Raw genomic sequence first — 13497 nt, 5'->3', positions numbered from 1 at the left:
CGCTGCCTGCTGCTATCTTGTGCTATATTCATATTAGAATATATATATATATATATATATATATATATATATATATATATATATATATATATATATATATATATATATATGTGTGTGTGTGTGTGTGTGTGTGTGTGTGTGTGTGGTTCAGAAAGCTTTTGAGCGTTTTGATCATTATGAAGTCCTACATGTGTAATATATAGAACAGAACTGCAGCTCATCGATCTGCGACAAATTCAGTGATGATAGCGCTGCGCCAATTACGCTGAACTGCGCCGAAGCGTGAACCCTGCTACATCCTGCTACATTTCCGCAAAATATGGTAAATCTGCGCCCACCCTGCGCCGAAGGGTCTGCTCCGGTCCAGAAACGAAACTAATTCATCGATGCCGCTTATGTCACCATCGAAAGCGGCATTGCTTGAGCTACCGCACTGGCGGCGCGCGCGGCAATCTGCCCTGCGTGGGATGTGCTAACCCTCACCATCGGATGTCGACTTCACGATGGCGCTTGCAAAGCTGTTGGTGCATCTGTTATGCATTTTGTATTGCTTAAGTTTGTAAAGGCATAGCCAGCACGTTGTCTGCTGCTGTTCTATATGTCAAAAATGTGTGCCAACAGCGTAGGCAAGAAAGCGGCAAACATGGCGGTCTGCTGTTCAGGAGCAATTGGCGTTCACCGCACGCGCTTCTTCCGCCTCGGCTGAACCACATTGGTGCGATTTCATGTGTGATGACGGCTGCGCGATAAGTTTGGGCCGCATGTGGGAAGGCGCGCGCTCCGTCCAAAAAAAAAAAAAAAAAAGCAACTTGTTTGCCGAAAGCTCCTCAGGTTAAATGTTTCACGGACGGAGGGAAGGTTCAATCAAGCAACCATTCGCGTAGGCGAATAAAAAAAAATTCCGCATCTTTAAAGTTTTAATTCCGCGCTGTTCTTCTAGATACATATTAAAGGCATACTGAAAAACCGTTGCTTAAGTCAGTGAAACTCTAGTCGCTGTTTTCTCTCGGCGACGTCGCCCTGGCTGGATCCAGCCGCGCTGCGATCACCAATGATCGTCATGTCGTCGCTCGCATACATACAGCTACTGAAGATGTCACGTTAGCTTACTGTAATGTATAGTACATGGAGTTGAGCGCTTTCTACCTTTTTATTTGACTTTGAGACATGTCTGCATTATGCTTTAGAACTTATAATATTCGCTGCTTGCGTGAGCTATTTCAGTCAGGACTATGGAACTGTATGCTTGCTATACCCGAACTTGCATGACAGCTAACGTATCGTGGCCGCTCGTGGCAGTGATAATGCAAGCTGTTCACGGGGGCAGAAAAAGTTGAACAGAAAGGGAATCGAAAGGGCACTCAATAAAACCTCGTCCCTTTGTCTAGCGTCTCGGCGGTCCTCCGTTGTTTTTCTGCCAGGTACAATTTCAACTTCTAGGCTCTGTTTTAATACAGGACAAAGGTTGAAGTGCTAAACTAACTGATGAAGCGATCTTGATAAACATTTGCACATGTGAAAGAATTAGTTTTATTTCTGGTATATCGTGTAATGCTAAAATGTCGGTAATGAGCAATTTAACCTTATTTTCTTTTAGCTTAGCGTAAATTGCAATATTTAGTAGAAATGAGAAATTGTCTTTTTTTTTGTGCAGGCCGCTTCACCAAGTTCAATCAGGACATTTTTCTTGAGACTGACCAAAATGGTGACAAAATATCACTGTGGTGCCGTCAAGCAAATGAAGCGACTGGCTTTTGTGCTTTGTGCGACAGCAGCATTAACTGCAGGCAGCACGGCGTAAGGGCAGCATGCCGACACAAAGCGCCACATCGACTCTGCCAGGCAGCACCGAGACACTTCAGGCGTCCTACAAAGACTGAAGACTACTCAGCCAACTCTGGAATTAGCAAGCCAATGAAACATTTCATTGAATGACCAAGTGACACGCAGAGACACTTTTTGTCCTTGGTATGACACTAAAGAGCATTCCATATTCGTGGGCAGACACAGCAACTGACTTGTATCCAAAAATGTTCCCGGATTCAGAAATGGCCAAGAAATTTTCTTGCAAGAGGTCCAAAACCTCTTACATTGTTTCTGACGGCTTGGGTTCATACTTCAAGAAGCTTGTGGTCGACGAGCTCAACAAGGCAGACATGTTTTATTCTATTGCCCTAGATGAAACCCCTATTCCAAAGCAAAGGTGTCAGCAGCTTGATGTGGTGGTTAGATATTTCTCTGACAAAGCGCAGCAGGTAGTAGTGGAGCACATGCAGTCGTACCGGCTGGGTTCCGCAACAGCAGAAATTTTGGCAGGTGAGATCCAGAAAGCAATGATGGACCTTCCGCAGAAGAACTTCATTTGCTTTTTTACCGATGGTCCAAATGTAATGAAAAGCTTGAAGAAAATGCAAAAGGCTTACTCGAATATCATCCACTTAGGAGAGTGCTGCCTGCACAAAGTGCACAACTCGTTTGCTTGAGGATTGAATGCCTTCGGGTCGGACATCGAGGGGGCTGTGATAGATGTTTATTACTTTTTTAAGAATTCAGCTGTGCAGAGCGCAGCAATGAAAGCGGAACAAGTGACACTTGGTCTTCCTGAAACTATTTTTGCACCATGTGAGCTCAAGGTGGCTCACTTTGGGGCCTGCTCATGATCGCTTGATAGAGCAGTATCCTGCTGTGAAGAGTCATGGTGTCAGACACATCCTGTCGCACAGGAGGCCAGTTGCGTGAACGACTGAGGAAGGTGTTCTCTGACAAGACCTATGCCAAGCTCCTCTTCATTAAGAACATTTCTGAAATTTTTGTTTCATTCCTATCACTCCTACAGGGAAGTGGACCACTGGTGCATCGATTCTATGAAGAGATGGTCTTTCTCGTTCAGAAGCTGCTTGGTCGCTTTATGAAAACCGAAGCTTACCGTACAGTTAACGGCAAGGACTTGCCACGTTTGGATATTCACTATTCTGCAATGTGGAAAGCTGTTGTCGAAGTTGGTGGAGACACAGAAGCAGCTATGTCCCAAGGGAACCAGCCCAGAAAAAGGCTTTTTGGTTGGGTGCCCGAAGTTTCTACTTAAAAGCCACTGAACATCTGCTACCACGATTGCCCTTTGGGAACATGGCACTGCGGAGCCTACGTTGCCTTTCTCCTAAGGCCAGGGAGGAGGAGTCATCAGAAGCTGAAATGAGGTGCTTAGCTGCAAGGTTGCCTCAGGTGATACAGCCAAGCGAAATCTCATCCCTGATAGATGAGTATACAGTTTTTCAACTGGAGACAGTTGAAAGTGCTCCGAGAATCGATAAATATTGGCAGGTCATCTATGACTTAAAAAAGAGTGATGGCGCGCACAAGTATCCACTACCTAATAAAGTGGTAAAGGCTTTGCTCAGCATTCCCCATGGAAATGCAGGTGTCGAAATGGGTTTTAGTGAGAATCGTAGACTTCTTCATTACAGGGTGCAGCTAACGGCAGAGAGCATCAATGGGATACGTCATGTTGCGTCCTATGGCAAGCGCTTCAGTTGTGACCCCAGCCGTTTCAGCATTACGCCTGAGGTTGTTAGAGTTGTGCGGAACGCAAAGAAACTCTACTCTGAACGCATTGCTTCTAAGGAAGAGCAGTCAGCGAAGCGGCAATACAAGGCAGATGAGGCAGGCTCAAGCAGCGGTGATCAAGCAGACCTTCAAAAGGAAGTAGAAACCGCAAAAAAGATGCTAACAAATGCTGAACTTTTAATTAGCCTTGGCCTCAAGTCAGAGGACTTTACTGACATTGAAAGTGGCAATTCTCTTCTGGCTGAGGGCAAATCTAGACTTGCAGTGGCCCCTGAAAAGATGGGTGAAAGTAAAAGAAGAAAAGTGGCTGCACGCACGTGAAGTACTTTTCCGGGGGTTTGACAGTAGTTTTGTAGACACAAGCCCGACTGATGTTGAAACTTGTGCGAATTTTCTTCATTGGACATTTTAGTTGGCAGTTTATTAGAGCACATAACCAGAATTTTCTTCATATTCATTGCTGCACGTGCTTCTGTATATTCATAATGTCTGCTTAAATTTAGTAAATATGCTTTCATGAATGGGGTTCTCTGTCAAGGTGCTATTGTTCCCGCTGTGGTATGTTTAGGCCCGCACAGTCAGTCATGCAGTTTCACTCAAGTGAGTGTATTCTCTGCTTTTTTTATCTTTTTTTGTTAAAGGTTTTTTCGCTAGTCAAGCTGCCTCACTCATGACTATACACACAGTTGTTCACTAGTCCTGGTGTTTTACTCAAGTGAGTGTATTCTCTGGTATCTTTTGTAAAGGTTTGTTCTCTAGTCATGCTGCTTCACTTGGGTGAGTGTATTGCTTAGTTTTGTAAAAAGGTTGTTCTCTAGTCATGCTGCCTCATTACTGGGTTCCTTGCTTTATTATCAACAGGGTTTGCTTGCTAGTAATGTTGCCTCACTAGGATAATTGTATTCCTTGGTTTGTCTCGTAAGAGGATTGTTCTTTAGTCACACTGCCTCACTATTTTGAGTATTCCTTTTTGTAAAACGTTTGTTCACAAGTGGTGCTAGTTCCATGAGCATATATTCATTGCATTGTTTCATGACAGCTTTATCAGTCACATTGCCTCACCCATGTGAGTGTATTCTATTTCCTTTGTGAAAGGCCACTGTTGTGATATTTAATCATGAGATCTGTTCCTGTGATCTTTCCTGTACAAGTACATGCAAATATCCGCCCAAGCTGCTGTGATAGTGTTGTTGCCTTAAGACGTTTTATAATAAAGTGCAATAATTGTATATTTACACATTGTTTGTCTGCTAACTTTAGTTAAAGCTAGACTAGTTCGTGGTATTAATAATTAAAATAAGTTGCATTTGTTATATTTTGGCTATAATAGAACAGCACTCAGCACTTCTTGCTTTCCTATTATTTACTTGCTGTGAAAGCTGCACATATGTTTTGCAATTGTTTCAACAGACACCCGGTTTCGAACGTTCGTTTTACTGCTCCGAAAAGCAATTTTGCCTGCTCCGAAAGCCCCATTTTACTGCTCCAAAGCATTTCTGCCTGCTCCGAAAGCCGATTTTACTGCTACGAAAAGCATTTTTGCCTGCTCCGAACGCTACTCCGAAATGGCCAAGGCCAGTATCATCACTGCAAATTTCTACAACCAGACAAATTTTTAATCACTGATTTGCTTAATTTCAGCTCACTCATTCAAAGTGCAAATACAGTGTGAATGAAGCAGTCACATGGGCATACAGTTTAGTTAACGGCTTTGACAAACATCACCTTAGCACTAGTGCTTTGATTTCTCTCATGCGGCATTTTCTTGTGGACAAAATGAATCTGGAGCATTGTATTTCATTGTATTAGGTATTTGAGGCCTGATGTTAAATGCAAGAGCAAATTGAGATTTGTTAAAGCACTTAGTTCAGGCTCGAAGTGCACATCACAACAAAAAGGAGGCTAAGCGTGGGTTTCAGTTTCAAATTAATACGTCTATTGAGAATGCCATCCGGAGGGATATTCAGAGCAAGACTGTTAAGAATGGCGAGCTGCAAGGAAAAATTGCCACCCAATTACGACTGGGGGACAAGGCGCGCATTCCCCACTCTCCGTCGCTGCAGCAAGACTGCGTTCGAAGAAGCGGGCTTTGTGCTGAAAACCGCCCCCATCCACCAGCCCCATCTCCGTTGTGACGAAACGGGTTCGATGGACGAACTATTGTGCCCGAGGTCCCCAGTGCGAACCTGATTTTGCTACGCATGAGCAGGCCGCAGCGGGACAACGAGCTACCCAGGATGTCTCCGAGCTTCCCGGAACGACTCCTCTCGGTCGTCGGCTCCAGTCCTTCGCACCTGTGTGTTTGCGTGTGTGTGTGCGTCACCATGTCGCGGGAGGCGGCTAGTTTTGCGATGACGAAACGAACATTCGCTGCCTTGTATCGCCGAAGGACCGAGCGTTTAAAAACTGCTGTTGGGCGGAGGCTCGACACACTTCTCTCGTGCAGTCAGGTTGAACTGACACACTTTCTCTTGAGCAGTCATGTTGGACTGACACTCTTCTCTTAAGCAGTCATGTTAGACTGATTTAATTTCTGTAAATAAACCCACTTTCCTCGTTCTCGATGAGAAGCAGTTCTTCCCTTCATCAACGTCGTCAGCGTGTTTAAGTTGGACGACGGCATGGGCCAGCTACCTTCGAATTCATGCCGGACTCCAATCTTGGCAACGGATCTCGAGCGATGGGATTGAGCCCCCAATCCTGACAAGACCCATTGGCATGGCTTCATTTATTCGTTGCAACGCATTCAAGTTTGCTGTTGATTAACAGGTGGATGAAGAAGGCAATTCTTGCATTTTATAGAGTCCCGAGCAGTCACATGGCAATGATCGCCAAGCCTCTCATAACATGGAGCCACCTCAGAATTGCACCAAAGGCAACCCTGTCGGCAACCCTGTCGTGACGATGACACCTAATGTGCCGCTCTTCGTGCAGATTGCCGCTGGATGCCTTGTTCTCACTTCGGCCTCGTGAACAACGATTTCGACAAGCGACGGATGCTGCTGGCGTGGCGCTGAATTGGGAACTCCGTTGCCGCTTCGTTTCGACAACGTTTTCGGTACCTTTTCTACGCCCCCAACAATCTCAGCTGCTGCACATGTGCATGATGCCTACGGAGGATCGCGCAAAGCTACGATGACGTCACTCACCGATAAGTGGATCGCCTCGCCGTTGGGTTTAAAAGGACTACCAGTGCCTGCTTTCTTCAGTGGACACGGCAGCACTGTCGTGACGATGACACCTAATGTGCCGCTCTTCGTGCAGGTAGGTGGTCGAAAAACAGGCTTTTCTAAGAATTCCTTATGTCTTGTTGTGTTGCCGTGTCCACAAATAGTGCTGGATTGTTTGAATGATGTGTTTTAAATGGCAAGCCTGTTACTTATGCTTTCCGGAGATGCAGAAGAATATCGACCATGGCGGCCGCATTTCGATGGGGGCGAAATGCGAAAACACCCGTGTGCTTAGATTTAGGTGCACGTCAAAGAACCCCAGGTGGTCGAAATTTCCGTATTCCCCCACTACGGTGTGCCTCTTAATCAGAAAGTGGTTTTGGCACGTAAAACCCCATAATTTTTTAGAAGAAAACCCTGGGCCTCCGCTGGAGGATATGGTTAAAGTAATGCTTCAGAACCAAAAAGAAATTTTGTCAAAAATTACCGAAATTCAACAAAAAACAGGTATCATAGGAATTAAACATAACGCAAATTCAAAGTAAACTTGTTTATATCGAAAAGAAGTTACAGAACATGGACCAAATTGAGAACAGACTTGCCAAAGTGGAAAGTTGTGTTGAGACACTAGATGTGCACGTGGCTGCTTTGAGAAGACAAACTGAGGACTTGGATAACTGCTCTAGGCGAAATAATCTTATAAGAGGAGTAGAGGAGGAATAACCCGAAACAGATGAAATTTTGATGAAAAAGGTGAACGAGGAAATCTTAGAAGGTATATTAAAACAACAACTAAACTCGATCGAACGAATACATAGGTTAGGAAAAAAAATCCATGGTCAAAGTCGTCCAATTATTCTTAGAGTTATGGACTTCAGGGATAAAGTTAGAATTTTGAGCAACTGCAGGAAACTCAAAGGTGCACGATTTAGCTATAATGAAGACTTTTCCAGGCGAGTCGTTGAAATCCGCAAGAAACATTGGAAATCATCGGAAGAAGAAAGAATTAAGGGTGCCAAGGTTAAACTATTTTTTGACAAGCTCCGAGTTGATAAAACTATGTACACTTGGAATGACGTAACAAACGAGCGGAGCAAGTGGCACGCCTCTCCCGATAAAACTACGGCATGAACTCATCACCCGGAACCCTCTGCTTTTAAAATCATAAGTTTAAATGCCAGAAGCCTGATGAACAAGGCTGATGCATTGGAATGTGCTTCTTTGGAACATGACCCAGACATCTTGGTCATAACAGAAACACGGTCACACATGAACAAATGCGATGCGAAAATAACACCTTCCGGGTACATAGTAATAAGAAAAGATTGAGGGAGAAGGAGTGGTGGTGTTGCCATTATGATTAAAAGCAACATTTTCATTCGCTATTCTGCCAATTGACAGTGATATTGAAGCAGTATGGATTAAACTAACTTAGGCAGTCGTACAGTTTTCATAGGTCGTGTGTACTGTCGTCCCGGTTGCCCCATAGATGCGTTGTTTCAACTTATGAACTTTATGGATTTGAATCTGCACCTAGGTGATAACATTCTCATCCTAGGTGACTTTAACTTACCATGGATTGATTGGCCGTCCCAATCCCCTGGACCGGTAGAAGCCGCCAGTTGTGAACTACTAGAGCTTGCGTTTTGTTACGAGCTAACCCTGGTTGTAATGGATTACACACGAGTATGCGGAACGACGTCCTCGATTCTTGATTTGGTTTTTGAATCGCCAGGCTTGATGTCTTCTCTTGTTTGCTTTGAGGTTGCAGAGGGTCTATCCGACCATAATATGGTTTTGTTATCTTTAAACGTTACTGCAGACATGCCTAGTACTCATTCAAAGAAGTTCATTATAGATTTTCAAGCTGCTGATGACGTCGGTGCACTTGACTTCTTAGAACAGTCCCTCGACCAGTTTTTAATGCATTATTGTTCCGGAGCCAGTACAGACCTGCTCTGGAAAACTTTTTCAAACATTGTGCAGTGCATTGCACAGTGCATTGAACGTTTTGTCCCCAAACGCCGCAAAATTGTCAGGAAGAAAAATCCTTGGATGACGAGGGAAATTGTACATATTAAAAGGAAACTGAAAAGGAAACGAAAAGCCCGTTCGCAAAATCCCACCTCACAATATAAGGAACCCATTCGACAACTAAGTAAACAGTTAAAACAACTTGTTCGGGAGAGCAAGAGCAGGTTTTATAGCATCATACTTAAAAAATTTCTTGCAGAAGAGCCCGAAAAATTTTGGCGCTACGTTAATCTTGAGGATAAGCGACCACACGTGGATGCGAGCCAAAATAACGATAAACAGGTTGACAGCTTTAGTGATTTTTTCTCGTCTGTTCTTACGCGAGATAACGGTACGGTTCCACACTTTGTAGATACCTCCGATAGGGTCCCAGTAGAGGATATAGCAATTAGTGAAGAAGGAATTCTTAACTTGCTCCTCAACATTAATATAAAGAAATCGCCTGGACCAGATGAAATACCCAACGAATTTTTATACAGGTATGCTGAGTGGGTTTCAAAATATCTTGCCATTATATTTCAGTCATCTATTCCTACCGGCTGTTTCCCCAGTCCTTGGAAGCGTGCCAAAATCGTACCCATACACAAAGGCGGCACAACAGCAGATGTCAACAACTACCGGCCAATTTCCCTTACCAGCGCATGTTCAAAATTACTGGAGCATATTGTATCAAAACATATAATTAAATATCTGGATTACCATAAGGTATTATACAGCCGTCAACATGGGTTCAGAAGAAAATTCTCCATGACAACTCAACTTATAGAAATTGTACATGACCGTTCCCAAACCATTAATTCACGTGGCCAAACCGACATAGTGTACCTAGACTTTGCAAAAGCGTTTAATAAAGTTTCTCATCCTAAGTTATTACACAAAATAGACGCCATATTAAAAGATCCCGCAATCACAAAATGGTTCACGTTTTACCTTCATTGCAGAGAACAGTATGTTCAAATTGTAAACTGCCAGTCTGTACTCTCACTTGTAGAGTCTGGTGTACATCAGGGCACGGTACTAGGACCACTCTTATTTCTCGTATTTATTAATGATATGCCTGATGACATCACAGTACTGTTGCGCTTGTTTGCCGACGACTGCGTCATTTATAACAAAATTCAATCGAGACAAGACCAAGAAGAACTTAACTAAAATCTACAAAAAATTAAAAAATGGTGCGACGATTGGCAAATGGTCATAGACCCTTAAAAAGCCAGTGTCTGTGTCTATTTAACGTACCCTTAAGTTACTCGTATTACATTGATGACAACAAACTCGAGAACGTTGAAACACACAAATACTTGGGTTTAACTTTTACATCAGATTTACGCTGGAATACACGCACAGAAAATGTGTGCATCAAATCGCTTAGAGCCCTGTAGTCTTTGAGGCGGAACTTCAAACGGGCGACCCCTGAAATTAAATGTCTTGCTTACAAAACTCTAGTTAGACCAATTATTGAATATGCTAAAATCGTTTGGGACCCCCCCACCATAACCAACTGTTCTAAACTTGACCGAATACAGAGGCTAGCTGCCAGGTTTATATTTAATGAATATCGTCACATCCATTCTCCAACAGAGTTATGTCAATTAGCTGATCTAGCACCACTTGAGCTCAGAAATACGACAGATTAAAATTCCTCTTCAAAGTTATTCACAATCAAGTAGATATTAAACCAGATGGTTATTTTGAGCTTCCTATGAACGCGTCAACAAGGCATCGTCATAGTATGTGCATTCCTCCTTCACTCGCCCGCAATGATTGCTTCAAGTTCAGTTTCTTTCCTAGGGCGATAAGAGACTGGAATTTGTTACCCGACTCTCTTGTAACGTTGATGTCCTTATCTGCCTTTTTGGAAAGTCTTAAAAGCACAATTTTTTGTAATAACACATTGTGAATTGCCCAATATGTATGCATTTACTTTTACATGGGTTTCTCGTACTAACTCTAGTTCTCCTAATTACTCTCTCACTAATATATCACTCGGATGTGTGACCTCGTATCGTTGTTTAGGAGTGACCATAACTAACAATTTGTCTTGGAAATCGCATATAGATATTATAGTGCCCAAAGCTAACCACACTTTAGGGTACTTGCGCCGAAATTTTTCTCATGCACCATCATCATTAGAACAATTACTGTATACCACTTATGTTCGCTTGCAACTTGAGTATGCTTCATCAATATGGGATCCCTGGCATTCAACACTAATACACACGCTGGAAGCCTGTTTCATTTTAAATAACTTAATCGGAAAGCAAGCGTAACACACATGAAATGTTTATTAAACCTGCCTCTCTTATCCGACCACCGAAAACACTCGCGAATTTCTCTTTTTCACAAAATCTATTATCATAACACCTTTTTACACACTCTTTGGATCAGGCCAGCAGCATCTTTCATTTCTTCTCGCCGTGATCATAATCAGAGAGTTAGCATATCGCATTTTAATACTATCGTAGGCGCGAATGCATTCTTACCAGTGACTAGCAATGACTGGAACAGCTCATCCTCTTCATTAACAGGTGTAATTAATCAACTTATGTTTAGAAACGCACTTGAAAACGAACTTTTGTAATATACTTACCATTTGTCTTGCCTATGTGTATGTACCTGTCTCTGTTGGAGCATCTTCATCAGTACCATGATCAAATAGTTAACAATGCATTTTGTAAATCTACTGTACATAATGTTTTTCGAACCTCTTTACCATTGTGTACATCACATTTGTATTTGTATCTTTTGTACTTCTGTTTGTTATCATCGGATGTCAACTCATAATTTGGAATTATTAATACTGCTATTTATTTTGTCTGAGTTACTTTTACCGATGTTTATTTTGTTTTCTCTTAGCCCCTCCCTTCTTTAACGTACTATCTACCTTGAGGGTAAAATAAATGAAATGAAATGTGACTCTTATTGTGTCTATGGCGATGCGGTGCGAAATTGTGTATGGTTTCTTTATTACTTTCCCTTGTATGTTGTATTTCATGTGTCGTTTCCATTCTAAGACAAGCTTTGTGAGTCAAAGCTTGTAACTCGGTCGCATTCTATGTTTCTTTTTGTTGTTTTTATTCTCCACTCCTGTAATAGCCCGACGAGGGCTGACAGTATAAATAAATGAAATGAAATGAATGAATGAATGGATGCAGCCAGTCTTGCCAGATAACTGCATTTTGACTATTCTGTATTGTTTGCATTTCTTGTGCAAAAGGAATTCTCGCAGAGAGTTTTATCTTCAGTGGCCTTCAGTTGACGTCATCTGCTACAACAAGCGCATGAGTTAACTCTATAGCGCACCACTAGGATGGTGACACTGTGTCGTGGGATGCTTCCTTAAAAGTGGACAAGATTCTAAAGGAAAATGTGAGATGATCGCAGTAATAACCAAAGCATTTGGCATGGGAATGACCCAGCTATGAAGGTATTATCAGATGTGGACAGGCATATAATCCTAAATGGCACCTTGCACGAGTCCCAAGTGTCAAATGTAATCAGTATTGTGCATTGAAAGGGCCAAGGATGTTTTGTACATGCAAGCGAACACTATGGGCATGTAATAGCAGTTGCTTAGATGTACCACATTAACTGGAACCAAACGAACCCTTTTAGACATAAGCATGCAGCAAATTCAAGGACTAGATGAAGCTTCAAAGAAGTAACTGCATTTCATGTAGGATAGGTGTGAATTAATTTTGTTAATGAGATCAGCGACAAAAACACTAAATGAATCCAGTACAGTGTCTGTATCATATATTATGCAGACCAAACTAGCCTGGAGTTTCAGTGTTCTTTATCAGTTCATTAAAATAGGCACTACATTGTTCAAAGTGCAATATTGCTCTACTAGGCATAACGTTCAAGATGTAGCATGCTAAGCGTCATGGCTCAACAAATACTGAACCGAAACCTCAATGAGCAGTGAAGCTTCTTTGTCATTTTCATTGTAACCATACTTTTTCTCTTGAAAGTGAACCTCTTTAGTGAATTTGCTTGTGTATTAATTTTTCTTTAGGCAAGTATTTCTTTACATGTTAATGTCTCAATCCTGCTTTCTCTTTCCAGAGCTAAAACAAAATGTCTTTTATTTCAATTTGATCTTTTGACCTAGGAAGCCATTATCTGGTGCTGTGTACAGCAAGCACATGCTTCGGGCAAGGAGGGAGGGAGCCAGCACCATATCTACATAAGCAAGAACATCAGTGCTGAAAATAAACATTTTCTGTTTATATACCTGTGTTTTCATATTGCCAGCATGGATTAATCAGTTTCTCTAGCCTTCAGATGCAGGAAGGTTTATAGAAATAAATAGTGACTGTTGAATGCCCAGGAAAAGCCTTGAAGCCTTTCTACTTGTACAATGGTAAAGTACATGCGTACTTGAACTTGATAGTACAGAAACGAAAGGCGAAATAACAAGCACAATGCTCAAGGCAGCAGTCATATAATCGGTAGATGAACACAACTAAATGCGCTGTTCAGTTTGACGAAGTGTCTTAAGGATTGCCTTCAAAATGCATCATTCAGTTTAGCCAGCTAAAGTCGAACTCGTACAAAGTTTGGAATGTCTGCTGAGAATTTTAGCATAAATGGTATGTGTGCATCCTTCAGCACCATTACAAGCCCAACAAGATTTTCATGTTACTGTCCTTGGTGTTATTGCAATATCTATTTCAAGTGCTTGAGGGTATAATGGAGAATGACTCCAATTTGCTATGAATAAGTG

The 13497-nt window shown here is 42.2% G+C and overlaps 1 long non-coding RNA gene across 2 annotated transcripts; it reads left to right on the top strand.

Moving 5' to 3' along the window:
• The first annotated feature begins 4036 nt into the window (after positions 1 to 4036).
• Positions 4037 to 13000, top strand: LOC129386432 (uncharacterized). 2 transcript variants are annotated; one of them, XR_008613819.1, is made up of 3 exons: positions 4037 to 4279; positions 6499 to 6828; positions 12883 to 13000. It is a non-coding gene; the product is annotated as an uncharacterized lncRNA (long non-coding RNA). The 2 variants fall into 2 exon arrangements; XR_008613818.2 differs by having other exon boundaries at positions 12837 to 13000.
• The last annotated feature ends 497 nt before the right edge of the window (positions 13001 to 13497 follow it).

Source organism: Dermacentor andersoni, chromosome 4, assembly GCF_023375885.2.
Source record: "Dermacentor andersoni chromosome 4, qqDerAnde1_hic_scaffold, whole genome shotgun sequence".
NCBI lineage: Eukaryota > Metazoa > Arthropoda > Arachnida > Ixodida > Ixodidae > Dermacentor > Dermacentor andersoni.
The sequence above is the reverse complement of the archived record's forward strand: the minus strand, read 5'-3'. Positions and strand labels throughout refer to the sequence as shown.